We start from the raw sequence: 21967 nt of genomic DNA, 5'->3' as shown, positions 1-21967 counted from the left end.
CTGGAAAAAAAACTTAGCATCATATTGTAGGTGGCTCTAAATTGGCAGTAGGCAAGTGCCAAAGCAAGTAGGAGTCAGCAAACCATCGGCCACAATAACCACATTAGTGGGAGGTCTAGCCAATGCAAAAATACTAAGGAATACTCCTTGAAGACAATGGGACAGAGCTCTTTGACCCTCATATGCAGTTTTACAGTTGAATATGGAGCACCATCATTTTACCTATGGTGTTATATGGTGCCTAGTCATTACATATACAGTGCTACAATGAGACAAGGAGCATCACAACCATATATAGGTCACTATAGTCAGATTTGGAGTGCCACATCATGCTATATGGAACATTATTAAAGCCTTACAGTATACATGGCACTGTACAGTTCCCATAGGCTGGCAAACAGGTCATCAGTGACAGACAAGCCCAGAATGCTGAGCTACTAATTAGCTTTTGGGAGTGATTGACCTCATGATGTCATTATCTGACTAGTACAGGGAAGGGGGGGGGGGGGGGGGTTCCTATAGTCAAAGACCAATCCACCCTGACTGTTTATGGCTTCATGGGAAAGCACACATACCATGATCCATCTTATGCCCCATATGAATTACCATCTGTGGCCTCAACAGTTTGGTCTCTTAGCATATTGTCAATAAGACAAGAAGTGGTGTCATATTACTGACAGATACAGACAAGAAAGCATCATTTAGAGCATGACTTCGGAGACATTACTTCAGAAAATGACTGTGATAATGTCACATTAAATGTTGTATCTGTTGCATATGACCTCATTTTATATAAAATGTACGGTAACTTTTATTCTTTTTTTTTATGAAAGAAAGCTCTTTGTGTGGTTAAAAGAGGCAAACAACGTTTTGTTAGGTAGGTAATTATCCTTATGTGTTTTTTCTGGTAAAGGCAGAAATTGCAACCTCTGTACAGGGGAGTATTTACATTCCTACTGCCTCTGAGTGTTGAATAGAGAGATTGTGTCTTTTTGTATGTCTCTATTTATATTTTTGCAACAAACTCATTCACTTATTTTCAATCCACTGCTAATTGTCATTCTTTCTGCAATTATCCCTCTGATCTGCACTAATGTTTATATTAGTATTTTGTCTATTATTTCAAAGACCTGTATTCACATTTATACTTTACATGGAAAGACTGATAACCTACCTCATCTTTAATATGATACTTTAATCAAATTTAGGGGGGAAGAAAAAGAAGGATAAAATAATTGCTTTTTATTTATTAATATTTTTAGTTGATTCTTGACTGAGGAGGGTATTTTCTTTTACCTCAAACAGAAAGGTAATATTTTATAATAATTTAATAGAACAAAAATGTTTCCATTATTTTAATTTTCCTATATATTTTACCAATATGGCCATTTCACGCCTTTTAATTACTCTATTATTTATTTATTTATTTTTGGGTATATGTTATTTTAATTTATTATTTTTTAAATAGTATATCTGTCTATTATTTTTCTAATCTTAAATATTTTACTTTATTTATTGCTTTTATTTAGGTTTTGATATTGTATACAAAAGGGCCTGATTTTTTGGGGGACTGTAAAATTAAAGAAAAATACAATAAAGAAAAAGTACCTACAGTAGAAAATGAAATCTTTTGAAACTCATCAGAAGCATCATGTGCCTACATGTATTGCATCATATTTTTAAAAAGAGGATAAACAAAGAGAAATTGCCCATTTATTGGTTTTATAATTCTTTAAGAGGTGGGTGCTAACCAATGCATGGGGGCTTACTAAAAATTGCTGTTAATGTTTTATTCTAAATGTTTCTCCCATATTTTTCAAATAAAGGCAGAAAAGGAAAAGCCTTCATTGAGGCCTATGGACCTCATTCTGTTGAGTCTGTATATTCACCTGGCCTCATTTTGTAGTAATTATCTATTCAAGTTTCCTCCCCTAGGTTCTTGTTTTACATTTTCAATTCCCCAAAATTTTAAAATACTTGAATTGTTGTCATGAACATATATAATGTGTATAGAAATTGACATATCTTTGTCTCGATAGCAGCACTGAGATGGTCTGATATACAACGTCTCAATTCTTCTATTGTTTTGCCCACATAAAGTTTGGGTCAGGTGCATGCTGCTATATACCGTATATAACTACCTGAGTTTTGCAGGTTATTAGTTGTCATATCTATAGTAAAGCTCTGCATCCTTGGAATGTACTTAAAAAAGAACAGTCACCGCAAGGAACTTCTAGATCCCTCTTCACCCTTTCCCTGTGCAGATGTTTTTTCTTGGTAAAAACTATGGACCAAATAATCCTTTAAATTGGGGTATCTATGGTACATTATGCTTGGATAAGGGCTTAGAACTGGTTTCAGATCTTTATCTGATTGTAAAATGTGGCAATGTCTTCTGAGGACTTTACACATTTCTTATGTATAACCATTATATGTACTAATACATCTGATTATTTTATTTTCTTCTCTAGGTATAGATTGTAGCAGTTCATCATGTTTGGCTTTTCTAGCTCTGTTCAGCAGATGTGTAGGATAGCCCCTTTCTCGAGATCTAGTAAGTAATTCATTACTTTCTGCTAAGAATGATTCCTGATTAGAGCAATTCCGATGTGCTACTAAATACTGTCCAGTGGGCAGACTCTTCTCCAAAGGGGGAGGATTCCAACTGGTCCACTGTAAGTAACCATTGGTTGATGGTGATGTTCTGTAAATGTCAGTCTGCTGGTAACCATCCTCCAATTTCGTGATCTTCAGATCCAGAAAATAGATCTCCTTTTCTTGTATTTCAAAAGTGTATGTCATCCTAATATTATTTTTGTTAAGGGGCGTTAACAAATATAAGAAATAAGGTGTGATTGCAATCCCATGTATGTCTTCTATATACCTGCCCCAATAATTTATGTGGCAGGTATATCATAACAGGGACCTAGAGGTTTAAGACCTTGCTGTGGCTGTTCTTTTTGTAGGTACATTCCAAGGATACAGAGCTTTACTAATTCTAGAGATGGAAAAAAGTATGAGATAAGAAAACTCAGGGAGATTTTATATATATATATAGTGGCAGTGGAGCTGCCAGAAGGCCATAGGAAGGCCATTAAAGTGGTGTATCTCACCCAGAGCAAGCTGGGTGAGAACTAGAAAGCCTGGGAAAATAGGGTTTCCCCATTGTCTGCTGCAGCTAGGCTGGTAATGAGGTTAATTAGCAGCCAGCTGAGGAGCCCTAATAAATCTGGGCTGAGCTCCTCAATCAGGACTCTCCCAGTCTGGAAAGGAGCAGGCTGTGTCAAGGCCTGTGGGACCCGGGACCCTCTAACCATGTGTGGGGGTAAGCACTGTGATGTGTTTTGAGGAGCTGGGTGATAGACCCAGATCCCGATAGAGAGGGAAAAAACTGTTTAGTCAGTGGCCAGACGGCTGAGGTTTATGTTTTGGTTGCTGTTTTTGTGCTGATGTGCTTAAAAATAAAAGCATCTTTTGGACTTCAATCTGGTGTCCATGGCGAAGTCTGTGAGAATGACCCCCGAATAAGAGACTATCCCCTACAATATATATAGCAGCATGCACCTGCCACAAACTTTACGTGAGCAAAACAATGCAAGAACTGAGACGTCGTATATCAGGACATCTCAGTGCTATCGATATCAACAAATATATGTCAATTTCTATACACATTAAATATGTTCATGACAACAATTCAAGTATTTTAAAATTTTGGGGAATTGAAAATGTAAAACTGGAACCTAGGGGAGGAAACTTGGATAGAAAATAATTACAAAATGAGGCCCGGTGGATATACAGACACAACACAATGAGCTCCACAGGCCTCAATGAAGGCTTTTCCTTTTCTGCCTTTATTTGAAAAATATGGGAGAAATATTTAGAATAGAACAAAACAGCAATTTGTAATAAGCCCCAATGCATTGGTCAGCACCCACCTCTTAAAGAATTATAAAACCAATAAATGGGCAATTTATCTTTGTTTATCCTCTTTTTAAAAATATAATGCAATACATGTAGGCACATAATCCTTCTGATACTTAGTTTTTAAAAGATTTCATTTTCTACTGCAGGTACTTTTTCTTTATTGTATTTTTTTTTATTATACTGTCCCCAAAAAATCAGTCCCTCTTGTATAGAATATCAAAACCTAAAGAATAGTAAAAAATAAAGTAAATTATTCAAGATTAGAAAAATAATAGACAGATATAATATAAAAAAAATAAGAACTAAGAAATAAAAATAACATATACCTAATTATAAATAAAATGCTTTCTCACTGAGATAGCTGGGTAACAGTTAGAAAGCGGGTAGATGGAAGAGTGCCAGGGAGGCTAGCCCTGATCTGACACACCCCAACAAGTTTGCACCTTTGGCAGATTTGAAAATTATGCTGTCCCTGGATGTCAGTCCAGGGACAGCACTGCTGCAGCCGGACACTTCCTCTGCCAGTCAGGGGAATGTTAGCTCCAGTAAGCAGGGGACCAGGAGAGCAGGGAAGGCCAGACAGGTGCTGGTAGTGGGAGACTCCATTATTAGGGGAACAGATAGGGCAATCTGTCACAAAGACCGTGATCGCCGAACAGTGTGTTGTCTTTCTGGAGCTAGAGTTCGACACATCGCGGATCGGGTTGACAGATTACTGGGAGGGGCTGGAGAAGATCCAGCGGTCATGGTCCATATCGGAACCAATGACAAAGTTAGAGGTAGGTGGAGAGTCCTTAAAAATGATTTCAGGGATTTAGGTCAAAAGCTTAGGGCAAGAACCTCAAAAGGTAGCATTTTCCGAAATACTGCCTGTACCACGGGCCACACATGAAAGGCAGCGGGAGATTAGGGAGATTAACAAGTGGCTCAAGAACTGGTGTAGGAAGGAGGGGTTTGGGTTCCTGGGAAACTGGGCCGACTTCTCTATCGGCTACAGGCTCTATCGTATGGACGGGCTGCACCTCAATGGGGAAGAGGCAAATGTGTTGGGGAGAAAGATGGCTAGAAGGTTGGAGGAGTGTTTAAACTAGGGACTGGGGGGGAGGAAAATAACATTCTAGGAGGGGAAGATAGTGCAGATAGACACCGGGGGCAAGGTAGTGGGACTGGGGAGGAATGAAAGGAGGGACTAGAACAGTTCAGAAGTAGGGATGAGCGAACCCGAACTGTATAGTTCGGGTTCGTACCGAATTTTGGGGTGTTCGTGACACGGACCCGAACATTTACGTCAAAATTCGAGTTCGGGTTCGTTGTTCGGCGATTTCTATGGCGCATTTTGAAAGCCTGCAAAGCAGCCAATCAACAAGCGTTATACTACTTGCCCCAAGAGGCCATCACAGCCATGCCTACTATTGCCATGGCTGTGATTGGCCAGTGCAGCATGTGACCCAGCCTCTATTTAAGCTGGAGTCACGTAGCGCCGCATGTCACTCTGCTCTGATTAGTGTAGGGAGAGGATGCAGCTGCTGTTAGGGCAAGATTAGGCAGGGATTAACTCAGCAAAAACACTTAATGAAGTGATCGATCTACAGCTGTGAATCATTCAACTTCTGCTATTTAATTGCTCACTGTTTTTAGGCTGCCCAGAGCGTTTTTCTGTCACTTTTTTCTGGGGTGATCGGCGGCCATTTTGGGTCTTGTGGTGCGCCAGCTAGATTTTTTTTGCTATATCCTACATCAGGGGCTTGGCTGTGCTTATTGTCACCCCTAGAAACTCAGGATAGGATTTTCTATATTTTATTGAGGGGTGAAATTCACTTGCAATAATAGCAGTCCCCTAAATCTGGTGTTCCAGCTGTGGCTAGCCAAGTGTACTACTGTCTGCTGTCTGGCAAAGGATAAAAAAAAAATTCTGGGGTGAAATTCAATTGCCAAAATAGCAATACCCTAAATCTGGTGTTCCAGCTGTGGCAGGACAAGTTTTATAGTGTCCGTCAAAGCATAGTTTTTGTTCTGGGTTGAAATTCAATATCCAAAATAGCAATACCCTAAATCAGTGGTTTCTGCTGTTGCAGGCCAAGTGTAAATCTGTCCGTAAAAGGGTATATTACACTCAGCGTGCATCTCCAAGTGTATTCTTTTCCGTAAAAGGGTATATTACACAAAGTGTTAAATTACAATTACTGAAAGCATAAGCCTTTAAATTTGCACGCACTATTGTGCATCTCATAGTGTATTTCTGTCCGTAAAAGGGTATATTACACTCAAGGTGTAAATTCAAGTGCTGATAGGGTCATCCTCAATAACTTCACATTCTACTGTGCATCTACAAGTGTATTTCTTTCCGTTAAAGTGTATATTACAATAAGTGTTAAAATACAAGTGCTCAAAGCATAATCCTATATATTTTTTCACACGCTACTGTGAATCTCCAAGTGTAATTCTGTCCGTAAAAGGATACCTTTCATCTAGGGCCTAAATACTAGGCCTACAATTTATATTCCCCTAAATCTGTGGTTACTGCTGTGCCTGTATTAGTGTAATACGGTACATAAATAGATAGCCAGATAGTGTTAGGGGCCTGTAAAAAAAGGCCTGAATTTGAATTCAATACATTGGTGTCACGAGTTGGAGGTCCCAGGAGAGACCACCGCGTCGTCAAGCAATAAAAAAACAGAAATCAGGTACAGACACACAAGAGTTTATTGCACAAACAAAAACAGGGAAGGCAGCACAGACAAAACAAGAGCTCTATGTACCGTCAGCACAGTAGGAGAAAACCCCCACTGCGCCACTGTCTAGTAATACTCCAGAGGGGCGTGACTAAGCAACTCCTGGTAGGGTTAGGCTTTGCCGCAGGAAGTTGCCAGGGTCCACTCTGGAGCGTGAACTAGACAGTGACAGCAGGAACGAATGGACAACAGGTACCAGAAGGTACCGACGGCACATAGGCAAACATAACAGACAGGCAAATACAAAACAGGGCAACTAATAACACAAGCAAAAATACATAGCAAGGAAACAGGAGTGACAATGAGCAGAGAAGTACTTGCTCCACCAGTAGTATACTCTGTGGACTTGCGCATGCCACTCTGCTGCAAAGAAAGGTGCAGCAAGGGCTTGCTGGACACAGACATATGAATAAACACAAAGTAACTAAAACATAACTGGCAGAACAGATAACAGAAAGACGGGAAAGAGGACGTCAATGAACAAGTAGGGAAACCCACAGAGCACAGACAGACAGACACGGATCCCATGGGTCAGCAGCATGGGAGAGAGAGTACAAACCAGGAGCAGGACAGGACAAGACAACACACACCAGGAGAGCTGACACAGAACTGAGGAAACCTCAGCCTTATATACAGGTTCCATGGGTGCAGCAGAGAAGCCACACCCATGGAGCAGACAGAGGATTAACTCCTAATAAACACAGGGGAGTTAACCCATAAAGAACCACAAATGACACACAGGAACAGAGCTGCAGCGAAAGCATAGACAGAAGGTCACAGGCAGAGGTAACGACTGTGACAATTGGGCAAAATAATTTTTTTCTTATTGTGGTGAACGTTAACAATGAGGAAAACATCTAGTAAGGGACGCGGACATGGTCGTGGTGATGTTAGTGGACCCTCTGGTGCTGGGAGAGGACGTGGCCGTTCTGCCACAGCCACACGTCCTAGTGAACCAACTACCTAAGGTCCCAGTACCCGCCAGAATTTACAGCGATATTTGGTGGGGCCCAATGCCGTTCTAAGGATGGTAAGGCCTAAACAGGTACAGGCATTAGTCAATTGGGTGGCCGACAGTGGATCCAGCACATTCACATTATCTCCCACCCAGTCTTCTGCAGAAAGCACATAGATGGCGCCTGAAAACCAAGCCCATCAGTCTGTCACATCACCCCCATGCATATCAGGGAAACTGTCTGAGCCTCAAGTTATGCAGCAGTCTCTTATGCTGTTTGAAGACTCTGCTGGCAGGGTTTCCCAAGGGCATCCACCTAGCCCTTCCCCAGCGGGGGAAGACATAGAATGCACTGACGCACAACCACTTATGTTTCCTGATGATGAGGACATGGGAATACCACCTCAGCACGTCTATGATGATGACGAAACACAGGTGCCAACTGCTGCGTCTTTCTGCAGTGTGCAGACTGAAAAGGAGGTCAGGGAGGAAGACTGGGTGGAAGACGATGCAGGGGACGATGAGGTCATAGACCCCACATGGAATGAAGGTCGTGCCACTGACTTTCAGAGTTCAGAGGAAGAGGCAAAAGCAGAACACCCGCCGCCAAGAGAGTTCGCCTGCTACTGGCCACCGCCACCTGGGACCGAGCACCCCAAATGCAGCTTCAAGGAGTTCCCTGGCGTGGCAGTTCTTCAAACAATGTGCTGATGACAAGACCCGAGTGGTTTGCACGCTGTGCCATCAGAGCCTGAAGCGAGGCATTAACGTTCTGAACCTTAGCACAACCTGCATGACCAGGCATCTGCATGCAAACACCTTAAAAACAAGGAACTCACTCAGGCTCCCCTGCTACCTCTTCTGCTGCTGCCTCGGCCTCTTCCTCCGCCTCGGGAGGAACGTTGGCACCTGCCGCCCAGCAAACAGAGGATGTACCACCAACAACACCACGTCCGTCACCAAGCATCTCCACCATGTCACACGGCAGCGTTCAGCTCTCCATCTCACAAACATTTGAGAGAAAGCGTAAATTCCCACCTAGTCACCCTCGATCCCTGGCCCTAAATGCCAGCATTTCTAAACTACTGTCCTATGAAATGCTGTCATTCAGGCTGGTGGACACAGACAGCTTCAAACAGCTCATGTCGCTTGCTGTCCCACAGTATGTTGTTCCCAGCCGCCACTACTTCTCCAAGAGAGCTGTGCCTTCCCTGCACAACCAAGTATCGGATAAAATCAAGTGTGCACTGCGCACCGCCATCTGTGGCAAGGTCCACCTAACGACAGATACGTGGACCAGTAAGCACGGCCAGGGACGCTATATCTCCCTAACTGCACACTGGGTAAATGTAGTGGCGGCTGGGCCCCAGGCGGAGAGTTCTTTGGCGCACGTCCTTCCGCCGCCAAGGATCGCAGGGCAACATTCTTTGCCTCCTGTAGCCGCCTCCTCCTCCTACTCGGCTTCCTCCTCCTCTTCTTCCACCTGCTCATCCAGTCAGCCACATACCTTCACCACCAACTTCAGCACAGCCCGGGGTAAACGTGAGCAGGCCATTCTGAAACTCATATGTTTGGGGGACAGGCCCCACACCGCGCAGGAGTTGTGGCGGGGTATTGAACAACAGACCGACGAGTGGTTGCTGCTGGTGAGCCTCAAGCCCAGCCTGGTGGTGTGCGATAATGGGCGAAATCTCGTCGGAGCTCTGGGACTAGCCGGTTTGACGCACATCCCTTGCCTGGCGCATGTGCTGAATTTGGTGGTGCAGAAGTTCATTCACAACTACCCCGACATGTCAGAGCTGCTGCATAAAGTGTGGGCCGTCTGTGCGCGCTTTCGGCGTTCACATCCTGCCGCTGCTCGCTTGTCTGCGCTACAGCGTAACTTCGGCCTTCCCGCTCACCGCCTCATATGCGACATGCCCACCAGGTGGAACTCCACCTTGCACATGCTGGACAGACTGTGCGAGCAGCAGCAGGCCATAGTGGAGTTTCAGCTGCAGCACGCACGGGTCAGTCGCACTGTGGAACAGCACCACTTCACCACCATTGACTGGGCCTCCATGCGAGACCTGTGTGGCCTGTTGCGCTGTTTCGAGTACTCCACCAACATGGCCAGTGGCGATGACGCTGTTATCAGCGTTACAATACCACTTCTATGTCTCCTTGAGAAAACACTTAGGGCGATGATGGAAGAGGAGGTGGCCCAGGAGGAGGAGGAAGAGGGATAATTTTTAGCACTTTCAGGCCAGTCTCTTAGAAGTGACTCAGAGGGAGGTTTTTTGCAACAGCAGAGGCCAGGTACAAATGTGGCCAGCCAGGCACTACTGGAGGACGAGGAGGACTAGGAAGAGTAGGAGGTGGAGGAGGATGAGGATGAAGCATGTTCACAGCGGGGTGGCACCCAACTCAGCTTTGGCCCATCACTGGTGCGTGGCTGGGGGGAAGCGGAGGACGATGACGATACGCCTCCCACAGAGGACAACTTGTCCTTACCTCTAGGCAGCCTGGCACACATGAGCGACTACATGCTGCAGTGCCTGCGCAATGACAGCAGAGTTGCCCACATTTTAACGTGTGCGGACTACTGGGTTGCCACCCTGCTGGATCCCCGGTACAAAGACAATGTGCCCACCTTACTTCCTGCACTGGAGCGTGATAGGAAGATGCGCGAGTACAAGCGCACGTTGGTAGACGTGCTACTGAGAGCATTCCCACCCAAATGTCACAGGGGAACAAGTGGAAGACCAAGGCGAAGGCAGAGGAGGAGCAAGAGGTCGCCAACGCAGCTGTGTCACGGCCAGCTCCTCTGAGGGCAGGGTTAACATGGCAGAGATGTGGAAAAGTTTTGTCACCACGTCACAGCTAACTGCACCACCACCTGATACGGAACGTGTTAGCAGGAGGCAACATTTCACTAACATGGTGGAACAGTACGTGTGCACACCCCTCCACGTAATGACTGATGGTTCGGCCCCATTCAACTTCTGGGTCTCCAAATTGTCCACGTGGCCAGAGCTAGCCTTTTATGCCTTGGAGGTGCTGGCCTGCCCGGCGGCCAGCGTTTTGTCTGAACGTGTATTCAGCACTGCAGGGGGCGTCATTACAGACAAACGCAGCCGCCTGTCCACAGCCAATGTGGACAAGCTGACGTTCATAAAAATGAACCAGGCATGGATCCCACAGGACCTGTCCATCCCTTGTGCAGATTAGACATTTATAACTACCTCCCCTTAACCATATATTCTTGTACTCCAGGGCACTTCTAAATTCAATCCTCATTTTTTAATTTTACCATTATATTGCGGGGCAACCCAAAGTTGAATGAACCTCTCCTCCATCTGGGTGCCAGGGGCCTAAATATCGTAAACTGGCCTGTTCCAAGTGTGTGTGACATGAAGCCTGATTCTCTGCTATGGGACCTCTCTCCTCTGTCTGGGTGCCGAGGCCTAAATATCTGACAGTGGCCTGTTCCAGTGGTGGGCGACATGAAGCCTGATTCTCTGCTATGACATGAAGCCTGATTCTCTGCTATGACATGAAGCCTGATTCTCTGCTATGGGACCTCTCTTCTCTGTCTGGGTGCCGGGCCTAAATATCTGACAGTGGCCTGTTCCAATGGTGGGTGACATGAAGCCTGATTCTCTGCTATGACATGAAGCCTGATTCTCTGCGATGGGACCTCTCTCCTCTGTCTGAGTGCCGGGGCCTAAATATCTGACAATGGCCTGTTCCAGTGGTGGGTGACATGAAGCCTGATTCTCTGCTATGGGACCACTCTTCTCTGTCTGGGTGCCGGGGCCTAAATATCTGACAGTGGCCTGTTCCAGTGGTGGGTGACATGAAGCCTGATTCTCTGCTATGGGACCTCTCTCCAATTGATATTGGTTAATTATTATTATTATTTTTTTTATTCATTTCCCTATCCACATTTGTTTGCAGGGGATTTACCTACATTTTGCTGCCTTTTGCAGCCCTCTAGCCCTTTCCTGGTGTCACGGAACCATGAACCAGACGTACAACAAGAGATAAGAGAAAATAAGAAGGCTTTATTGAAAATAAAGCTGTAAAGCAAAAGTCCAAACAGATGGTGAAACCGAGCAGAGTCTTTGCGAAGCCAGAGGTCAGGAACCAGAAGGGTAGTCAGACGAAGCCAGGATCAGGAACCAGCAGGGTAGTCAGACGAAGCCAGGATCAGGAACCAGCAGGGTAGTCAGACGAAGCCAGGATCAGGAACCAGAAGCAGCAGCAGTCTTAGAAGCATGTGAACACAAGAGGACCAAGCAAGGAACTGAAGCCACAGACCTCCTATATATATGAGCTAGGCATCCAGCTCCTCCCAGTGGGAAGGAGGAGCCGCAGGGTGGAAGGCTACAAGAAACCCAGAAACCAAGATGGCCGCCAGCACATGTCAAACGAAGGAGAACAGCAAGAAGGTAAGACCATGACAGTACCTCCCCCTCAAGGGCCCCTCCTCCGCGGAGCACAAAACGGTTTCTGAGGGAAGCGTGCGTGGAAGGCTCGGAGCAAGGCAGGAGCATGGACATCTGCGGAGGGAACCCAGGAACGCTCCTCTGGACCATAACCACGCCAATGGACCAAAAACTGCAACCGACCGCGGACCAGGCGTGAGTCCAGGATATTGCTCACCTCATATTCCTCACGATTGCCCACTTGGACCGGACGAGGCCGAGGAACCGAGGAAGTGAAACGATTACACACCAGTGGCTTCAACAGGGAGACATGAAACACGTTGGAGATCCGCATGCCAGGAGGAAGCGCAAGGGCATAGGCTACCGGGTTTACCCTGCGAAGCACTCGGAAGGGACCAACAAAGCGAGGCGCCAGCTTGGGAGTGGGCACTCGAAGGTTGAGGTTGCGGGTGGACAACCATACACGGTCTCCGACCTGGTAGGAAGGAGCAGGCGCTCGTCTGCGATCAGCCTGGCGTCTCTGGCGCTGCGCAGAGACCTCAAGGGACTTCTGGATCTGTACCCAAGAAGCACGTAGGACGGAAAGGTGATCCTCCACAGCCGGAATATCCTGGGGAGAGAATACCTCCGGTAACACGGCAGGTTGGAACCCATAATTGGCCATGAAGGGAGACGTCCCAGAGGAAGAGTTCACCGCCGTGTTCCTGGCAAACTCAGCCCAAGGCAGGAGGTCAACCCAATTGTCTTGGTGGTCGGAGACATAGCAACGAAGGAATTGCTCCAAGGCCTGATTGGATCGTTCTGCGGCCCCATTGGACTGAGGGTGGTAGGCCGAGGAGAAGGAGAGATGAATCCCCAACTGGGAGCAAAAGGCGCGCCAGAACCTGGACACAAACTGACTCCCCCGATCCGACACAATCTCCTTGGGCAAACCGTGCAACCGGAAGACCTCCCTGGCAAAAATCGTGGCCAACTCTTGTGCAGAGGGTAACTTCTTGAGAGGAACACAGTGGCACATTTTGGAAAACCGATCCACAATCATGAGAATGACCGTATGGCCTCGGGATGCAGGGAGGTCCACAATGAAATCCATCCCCAGGTGTGACCATGGGCGCTCCCCGGTGGCTATGGGTTGCAGAAGGCCCAACGGAAGGTGCCGAGGGGACTTACTCTGGGCACAAACGGAGCATGCCGCTACATATGCGGCGATGTCGGAACGTAGGGAAGGCCACCAGAACAGACGTGAAACAGCCCAGGACAGCTGATTCTTTCCAGGATGCCCCGCGGTCTTGGAGTTATGGTAGGTTCGCAACAACCGAGTGCGCAACTCCTCAGGCACAAAACATCTGCCGTTGGGTCTCCCAGAGGGAGCACCAGATTGAGCCGCCAAAATCTGCTCACCCAGGTGAGAGGTCAGGCTGGTGCGAATGGCGGCCAGGATCTGATTCGGAGGTATGACCGAAGTCGGAATCGACTCCTCCCTGGACAGCTCTGAGTACTGCCGTGATAAGGCATCCGCCCTGATGTTCTTGGAACCGGGTAGGTAGGAGACCACGTAATTAAAACGTGACAAGAACAGAGCCCATCTGGCCTGACGTGGTGTCAATCTCTTGGCCTCAGAAAGGTAGGTCAGATTCTTGTGGTCCGTCAGGATGAGAACCGGAACCACCGAACCCTCGAGCAAGTGCCTCCATTCTTTAAGGGCCTGCACGATGGCCAATAACTCCCTGTCACCAATCTGATAGTTGCACTCCGCGGAAGACAGTTTCCGGGAGTAAAACCCACAAGGAAGCAGAGGACCCTCTGGTATTCTACGCTGAGACAGAAGGGCGCCTACTCCCGTCTCAGACGCGTCCACCTCGAGGACAAAGGGCAACCCAGGGTTGGGATGCGACAGAATCGGAGCCGACACAAAGGCGGACTTTAGGGCCTCAAAAGCTCGGATGGCCTCGAGCGGCCAGACCTGGGAATTACTGCCCTTCCTGGTCAGATCCGTGAGAGGCTTGGCCAGCATGGAAAAGTCCCTGATGAACTTCCGATAATAATTGGCGAAGCCCAAAAAGCGCTGCAGGGAACGAAGACCACTGGGCTGGGGCCACTGTAAGACAGCCGAAACCTTCTCAGGATCCATGGAGAACCCCTCAGCGGAAATGATGTAACCTAAGAAGGTTACCTGGGATCGGTGAAATTCGCATTTCTCAAGCTTACCGAACAGCTTGTTCTCTCGTAACCGTTGCAACACTCGTCTGACATCCAGAATGTGGGCCTCCATGGATTCAGAATATACCAAGATGTCATCCAAATAGACCACCACACACTGCTGCAACAGGTCACGGAAAACATCGTTGATGAATTCCTGAAAGACTGCGGGCGCATTGCACAACCCAAAGGGCATAACCAAGGATTCATAATGACCGGTCCTGGTGTTAAACGCGGTCTTCCACTCATCGCCCGCCTTGATCCTTACCAGGTTATATGCCGCCCTCAGGTCGAGTTTGGTAAAGACCGTGGCCCCTTTAAGGCGATCGAACAGCTCGGAAATCAAGGGTATCGGGTAAGCGTTCTTGATCGTGATGCGATTGAGACCCCTGTAATCGATGCAAGGCCTCAACTCACCGCCCTTCTTTTTCACAAAGAAAAATCCAGCCCCTGCCGGGGACGAAGATTTGCGAATGTGTCCGCGTGAAAGCGCCTCCCTCACGTACTCCTCCATGGCCTCATTCTCCGCTACCGACAGTGGATAGACTTTGCCACGAGGAGGAACGGCACCAGATTGTAACTCTATGGCACAATCGTATGGGCGGTGCGGAGGTAGGGCAACCGCGCGCACCTTATCGAATACATCCCGGTACTCCTCGTATTCAGGAGGCAACAGAGAGTCCGAGGAAGTACACAGCAACTTGACAGGCCCATGGATGCAACTAGCCCCACACTGCGGTGACCACGAGAGGATCTCGACCGATCTCCAATCGAAAGTCGGATTATGCTTCTGGAGCCAGGGGTACCCCAAGACCACCGAGTAGTGTGGAGACGAAATAACCTGGAGGCAGACCGACTCTCTGTGAACGGCACCAATGGCTATCCCCACTGGAAGGGTCTCATGAGTCACGTGTGGCGGCAGAAGGGGTCTGCCGTCTATCGCCTCAAGAGCCAGTGGGGAACCTCGAGCCTGCAGAGGAATGGAATTGGCGGCAGCGAACACACAATCAATGAACAAACCACCAGCACCAGAGTCCACCAACGCCTGGGTCGTCACCGAGCCCCCGACCCAGGAGAGGACAACAGTGATCAGTGGTTTGTCAACACGGGAAACCGGGGACGAGGAGACTCCACCCAAGATCTGCCCCCGACAGGATCTCAGGTACGAGCGTTTTCCCGGACGGTTCGGACATGCCAACCGAAAATGCCCACCGAGACCACAGTACATGCATCGGCCCTCGCGTCTCCGGAGTGCCCTCTCCCCCTCGGACAGGCGAGCAAACCCCAGCTGCATGGGTTCACCCCCAGACAAGTCATCCCCAGGAGGCGTGGGAGGAGAGGGAGGCACGGGTGGGACAGCAAACGTAGGCACCAATCTGTTAGAAGACCTCCGCAGGTTCTCCTTAAAGGAAGGTCTCTCCCTGAGTCTGGTGTCAATCAAAATCAGGAAAGAAATAAGAGACTCGAGCTCAACTGGTAGGTCCTTAGCTGCAACCTCATCCTTCAAGGCATCCGAGAGACCATGAGAGAAAGCAGCGACCAGAGCCTCATTATTCCAGCCCACCTCTGCTGCCAGGGTACGAAACTCAATGGCGTATTCAGCTACGGATCGTGAACCCTGTCTGATGGACATAAGGAGCTTCGCAGCAGAGGCAGCACGAGCCGGCACATCGAATACCTTCCGAAGAGAAGCAACAAAACCGGAAAACTCGGCAACCACCGGATTGTTGTTCTCCCATAAAGGGCTGGCCCAGGCCAAGGCCTTGTCCGAGAGCAGCGAGATCAAGAAGCCCACCTTTGATCTCTCAGTAGGAAAGGCATGTGGCAGCAACTCGAAATAAATGCCCACCTGGTTAAGGAAACCTCGGCACTGAGTTGGCTCTCCCCCAAAGCGCTGTGGAAGAGGGGCAGAACCGGTCATACCCCGAAACACCGCAGGCGCAACAACAGGTGTCGGGGTAGACTCTGGCGCAACAACCGGAGCGGCAGTAGGAGCGAGCCCAGGAGCGACAACCGACCCATCGGCAACGGGAGCGAAATGAGCCGTGCGTTCAAGCAGGGTTTGCAACGCCACAGCGAACCGACCCAACAAGTGATCCTGCTGATCAAGTCTGGCAACCAGCGTGGGTAGCGAGGATGGCCCTGTACCGTCAGAATTCATGGCTTGGTCCTAATGTCACGGAACCATGAACCAGACGTACAACAAGAGATAAGAGAAAATAAGAAGGCTTTATTGAAAATAAAGCTGTAAAGCAAAAGTCCAAACAGATGGTGAAACCGAGCAGAGTCTTTGCGAAGCCAGAGGTCAGGAACCAGAAGGGTAGTCAGACGAAGCCAGGATCAGGAACCAGCAGGGTAGTCAGACGAAGCCAGGATCAGGAACCAGCAGGGTAGTCAGACGAAGCCAGGATCAGGAACCAGAAGCAGCAGCAGTCTTAGAAGCATGTGAACACAAGAGGACCAAGCAAGGAACTGAAGCCACAGACCTCCTATATATATGAGCTAGGCATCCAGCTCCTCCCAGTGGGAAGGAGGAGCCGCAGGGTGGAAGGCTACAAGAAACCCAGAAACCAAGATGGCCGCCAGCACATGTCAAACGAAGGAGAACAGCAAGAAGGTAAGACCATGACACCTGGGCTATTTTACAGCCTTTTTAGTGCCGAAAAGTTCGGGTCCCCTTTGACTTCAATGGGGTTCGGCCGAACTTCTCGAACCCGAACATCCAGGTGTTCGCTCAACTCTATTCAGAAGGAAAGGTGTAGGGTAAAAAATATACATAAACCTCTCAAATGTATGTATACTAATGCCAAAAGCCTGACTAATAAAACTGGGGAGCTGGAATTAGTGATGTGTGAGGAGAACTATGACATAGTGGGAATAACTGAGACATGTCTGGATGATAGCTATGACTGGGCAGTTAATGTACAAGGTTACATACTGGACTTAGTATTAACCAACAGGCCTGACAGAACAACAGACATGCAGGTTGGGGGACACCTGGGAAAAAGTGACCATAAAGTAATAACCTTCCAATTATGATTCAAGAGCGTTTCGACAGGGAGGCACAAAAATACAAAACTTAAAAAAAGCTAAATTTAGCCAACTAAGAGAGGCCATAGGCCTAACTAACTGGGACAAAGTCCTCAAAAATAAAAATACAGCCACAAAATGGGATATCTTTAAAAGCATCTTAAAATCTCATTGTGAGAGGTACATACCGTATGGGAATAAAAGGTTAAGGAACAAAAAGAAACCAATGTGGATAAATAGAACTGTAAAGAAAGCAATAAATGACAAAAAGAAAGCATATAAATCACTAAAACAGGAGGGTAGCACGGAAGCCCGGAAAAACTATAAGGAAAAAAAATAGAACATGTAAAAAACTAATAAAAGCGGCTAAACTAGAGACCGAGAGATTAATTGCCAAAGAGAGTAAAACTAACCCTAAAATGTTCTTCAATTATATAAATGTTAAAAAGTATAAATCTGAAGGTGTCGGCCCTTTAAAGAGTAATGAGGGGCGAGTCGCAGAGAGCGACGAGGAGAAAGCAAAGCTGTTAAATATTTTTTTCTCCAATGTATTCACTGAGGAAAATAAACTGTCAGATGACATGCAGAATGTAAAAATAAATTCCCCATTAAACGTGTCCTCTCTGACCCAGGAAGAAGTACATCAGCGACTTAAAAAGATCAAAATAGACAAATCGCCAGGACCGGGTGGCATACACCCCCGTATCCTAAGGGAATTAAGTAATGTCATAGCCAGACCCTTATTTCTGATATTTGGGGACTCTATACTGACAGGGAATGTCCCACAGGATTGGCGAATGGCAAATGTGGTGCCAATATTTAAAAAGGGTCCAAATACAGAGGCTGGAAACTATAGGCCGGTACGTTTAACATCTGTTGTGGGTAAGGCTACTTTCACACTAGCGTTCTGCTGTCCGCTCGTGAGCTCCGTTTGAAGGGGCTCACGAGCGGAGCAGAACGCTTCCGTCCAGCCCTGATGCAGTCTGAATGGATGCGGATCCGCTCAGACTGCATCAGTCTGGCGGCGTTCAGCCTCCGCTCCGCTCGCCTCCGCACGGCCAGGCGGACAGCTGAACGCTGCTTGCAGCGTTCGGGTGTCCGCCTGGCCGTGCGGAGGCGTGCGGATCCGTCCAGACTTACAATGTAAGTCAATGGGAACGGATCCGCTTGAAGATGACACCATATGGCTCAATCTTCAAGCGGATCCGTCCCCCATTGACTTTACATTGAAAGTCTGAACGGATCCGCTCAGGCTAATTTCGCACTTAGAAATTTTTCTAAGTTATTAATGCAGACGGATCCGTACTGAACGGAGCCTCCGTCTGCATTAATATGATCGGATCCGTTCAGAACGGATCCGATCAAGCGCAAGTGTGAAAGTAGCCTAAACTGTTTGAAGGTTTTCTGAGAGATGCTATCTTAGAGCATCTCAACGGAAATAAGCAAATAACGCCATATCAGCATGGCTTCGTGAGGGATCGGTCATGCCAAACTAATTTAATCAGTTTCTATAAGATCGTAAGTTCTAGACTTGACAGCGGCGGATCAATGGATGTCGTATATCTGGACTTCTCCAAAGCATTTGACACTGTACCAGATAAAAGGTTAGTATATAAAATGAGAATGCTCGGACTGGGAGAAAATGTCTGTATGTGGGTAAGTAACTGGTTGAGTGATAGAAAACAGAGGGTGGTTATTAATGGTACACACTCAGATTGGGTTACTGTCACTAGTGGGGTACCACAGGGGTCAGTATTGGGCCCTATTCTCTTCAATATGTTTATTAATGATCTTGTAGAAGGCTTGCATAATAAAGTATACATTTTCGCAGATGACACTAAACTGTGTAAAGTAATTAATACTGAAGAGGACAGTATACTACTACAGAGGGATCTAGATAGATTTGAGGCTTGGGCAGATAAGTGGCAGATGAGGTTTAACACTGACAAATGTAAAGTTATGCACATGGGAAGGAATAATGCAAGTCACCTGTACATACTAAATGGTAAAACACTCGGTAACACTGACATGGAAAAGGATCTAGGAATTTTAATAAACCGCAAACTAAGCTGCAAAAACCAGTGTCAAGCAGCTGCTGCCAAGGCCAATAAGATAATGGGTTGCATCAGAAGGGGCATAGATGCCCGTGATAAGAACATAGTCCTACAACTTTACAAATTGCTAGTCAGACCACACATGGAGTACTGTGTACAGTTCTGGGATCCTGTGAACAAGGCAGACATAGCAGAGCTGGAGAGGGTCCAGAGGAGGGCAACTAAAGTAATAACTGGAATAGGGCAACTACAGTACCCTGAAAGAATATCAAAATGAGGGTATTCACTTTAGAAAAAAGACGACTGAGGGGAGATCTAATTAATATGTATAAATATATCAGGGGTCAGTACAGAGATCTATCCCATCATCTATTTATCCCCAGGACTGTGACGAGGGGACATCTTCTGTGTCTGGAGGAAAGAAGGTTTGTACACAAACATAGAAAAGGATTCTTTACGGTAAGAGCAGTGAGACTATGGAACTCTCTGCTTGAGGAGGTGGTGATGGTGAGTACAATAAAGGAATTCAAGAGGGGCCTGGATGTATTTCTGGAGCGTAATAATATTACAGGATATAGCTACTAGAGAGGGGTCGTTGATCCAGGGAGTTAGTCTGATTGCCTGATTGGAATCGGAAAGGAATTTTTTATTCCCCTAAAGTGGGGAAAATTGGCTTCTACCTCACAGTTTTTATTTTTGCCTTCCTCTGGATCAACTTGCAGGATGACAGGCCGAACTGGATGGACAAATGTCTTTTTTCGGCCTTATGTACTATGTTACTATTTTACATGGGGAATTTTTTTTTTTTTACATGTGAAACCTTTTTTTTTTTTGCTTTATTTATTTTTATTTTATTTTACACTTTTCGGCCCCCATAAGGTCATACAAGATCTCTGGGGGACAATTACGTAACTTTTTTTTTACTGTTGATTTCTCCTGTAACTGGGGCTGACATAGTTGCCCCAGTTACAGGAGAAATACACCCCCCAGAGAGGCTGTACAGCACAATACAGCGCTGTACAGCCTCAGTGCAGGGCTGATCGAGGTCTCTGAAAGACTTCACAGCTCCGGCACTAACCCGGCTCCGGCTCGGTGAGCGCTGTGTATACAGCGATCTAGAAGGCAGGGACACCTGGGCACTGTCCCTGCCTTCTCTAAGGGTTGCCCTGCTGTCACTGACAGCGGGCAACCCGTCAGCAGCTGCACAATTAGCGTGCAGCTGCGATCTCTGAATGGACATTTTAAAACGTCCTTTCAGAGATAGAGAACCACCTCCCGGACGTTTATATTCAATGGGCGGACGGGAGGTGATTAAAAGAATTATTCTTGTTAAAGGATTTACACCACACCTGTTGTGGGAAACACATAAAGCTACTATAAGAGGAGAATTCATATCCATAGCAGCCCACATAAACAAGAGTAGAAAGGAAAAGACAAACACCCTTTACAAAACAATTAGCAGACTAGAAACAGCCCATAAGCTTGGCAGAACTGACATCATTGAGGGAAGAACTGCAGAATATTCTGAACGTCCAATCTGCAAAGTATTATCTATCCTTGAGGCAAAATTTTTTTGCTCACGGAAACAAATCCACCAAATTCATGATCGCTATGCTAAAACAGCGAAGATGGAAATCTAGGATATCTGCCATCAAATGTGGAGACAAATTATCAACAGATGATGTCGGTATTGCTAAAGCCTTCCACTCCTACTACTCAGCCCTCTATAACTGAAACGAATCTGATTCAGAAACAATTAAAGCAAGAAAAGAAAAATTATCCACTTCCTTTTTATAACAATTAAAACTTCCCACCATCACACCGGAACAGGCTTCTCATCTATGTGAATCAATAACTCAACAAGAATTGTCAATAGCATTAAAATCCACAGGTTCGGATGGCCTTCCGCTATTATACTGTACTATAAAACCTTTACAGAAACACTATTGTTATGGATGTTATGTTGGTGCACCACTACCTGTTTACAGTTTTCCGTTTGTGGCAGTTGCTCCTGTCTTTATGTTATGTTACCAACATGGCTCCTGTGCAGTAATCCCGCGTGCTGTGTTTATTTACATCACATGAAATATGGTGTCAGAAGTATCTGGATCTGCGCTGCTTCTGCACATTTGCCGCTGAGAGCCTGCCAGCCTTGCAGCGTGATAGTGTCTCTTGTCCGTGGATTTGGGCATTTGACGCAAGCAATAGCAGCATCATGGCGGCTAACAGCATTCCGCTACCTGAGCCAATGAGGGTAAGCGGCAGCGTTTGTGATAACTGGGACACCTTCAAAACTGAGTTTGATGACTACTGCCTCGCCACAGGGTTAAAGGAGAAGCCTGCAGCAGTGCAGGCAGCCACTCTGAGGAGGGTGATGGGCAGTGAATGCCTCCATGTTTACAAGCATAATCGAAACCTTACAGAGGAGCAAAAGAATGACACCAAAGCCATCCTGGATGCATTAGAAACTTTCTTCAGGCCTTCTAAAAATGTCATATATGAAAGATATATATTTGGCTGCTGCAAGCAAGAAGACGGTGAATCGACAGACAATTTTGTCACACGGCTTAGAGAAGAATCTGCAAGCTGTGGGTATGGCTCTTTGAGAGATGAACTTATTCGTGATAAACTGGTTCTGGGTAT

General features: G+C 46.8%; 1 protein-coding gene across 4 annotated transcripts in view; it reads right to left on the bottom strand.

The window, feature by feature from the left end:
- The window catches only part of GABRA3 (gamma-aminobutyric acid type A receptor subunit alpha3), a 487939-nt gene that overhangs the window by 324350 nt on the left and 141622 nt on the right, over window positions 1-21967 (bottom strand). The gene's annotated exons all lie outside the window — the stretch shown is intronic.

The sequence above is a fragment of the Bufo bufo genome, chromosome 8 (genome assembly GCF_905171765.1).
Source record: "Bufo bufo chromosome 8, aBufBuf1.1, whole genome shotgun sequence".
NCBI lineage: Eukaryota > Metazoa > Chordata > Amphibia > Anura > Bufonidae > Bufo > Bufo bufo.
Note: the sequence above shows the minus strand (reverse complement) of the source record. Positions and strands in the feature narration are given on the sequence as shown.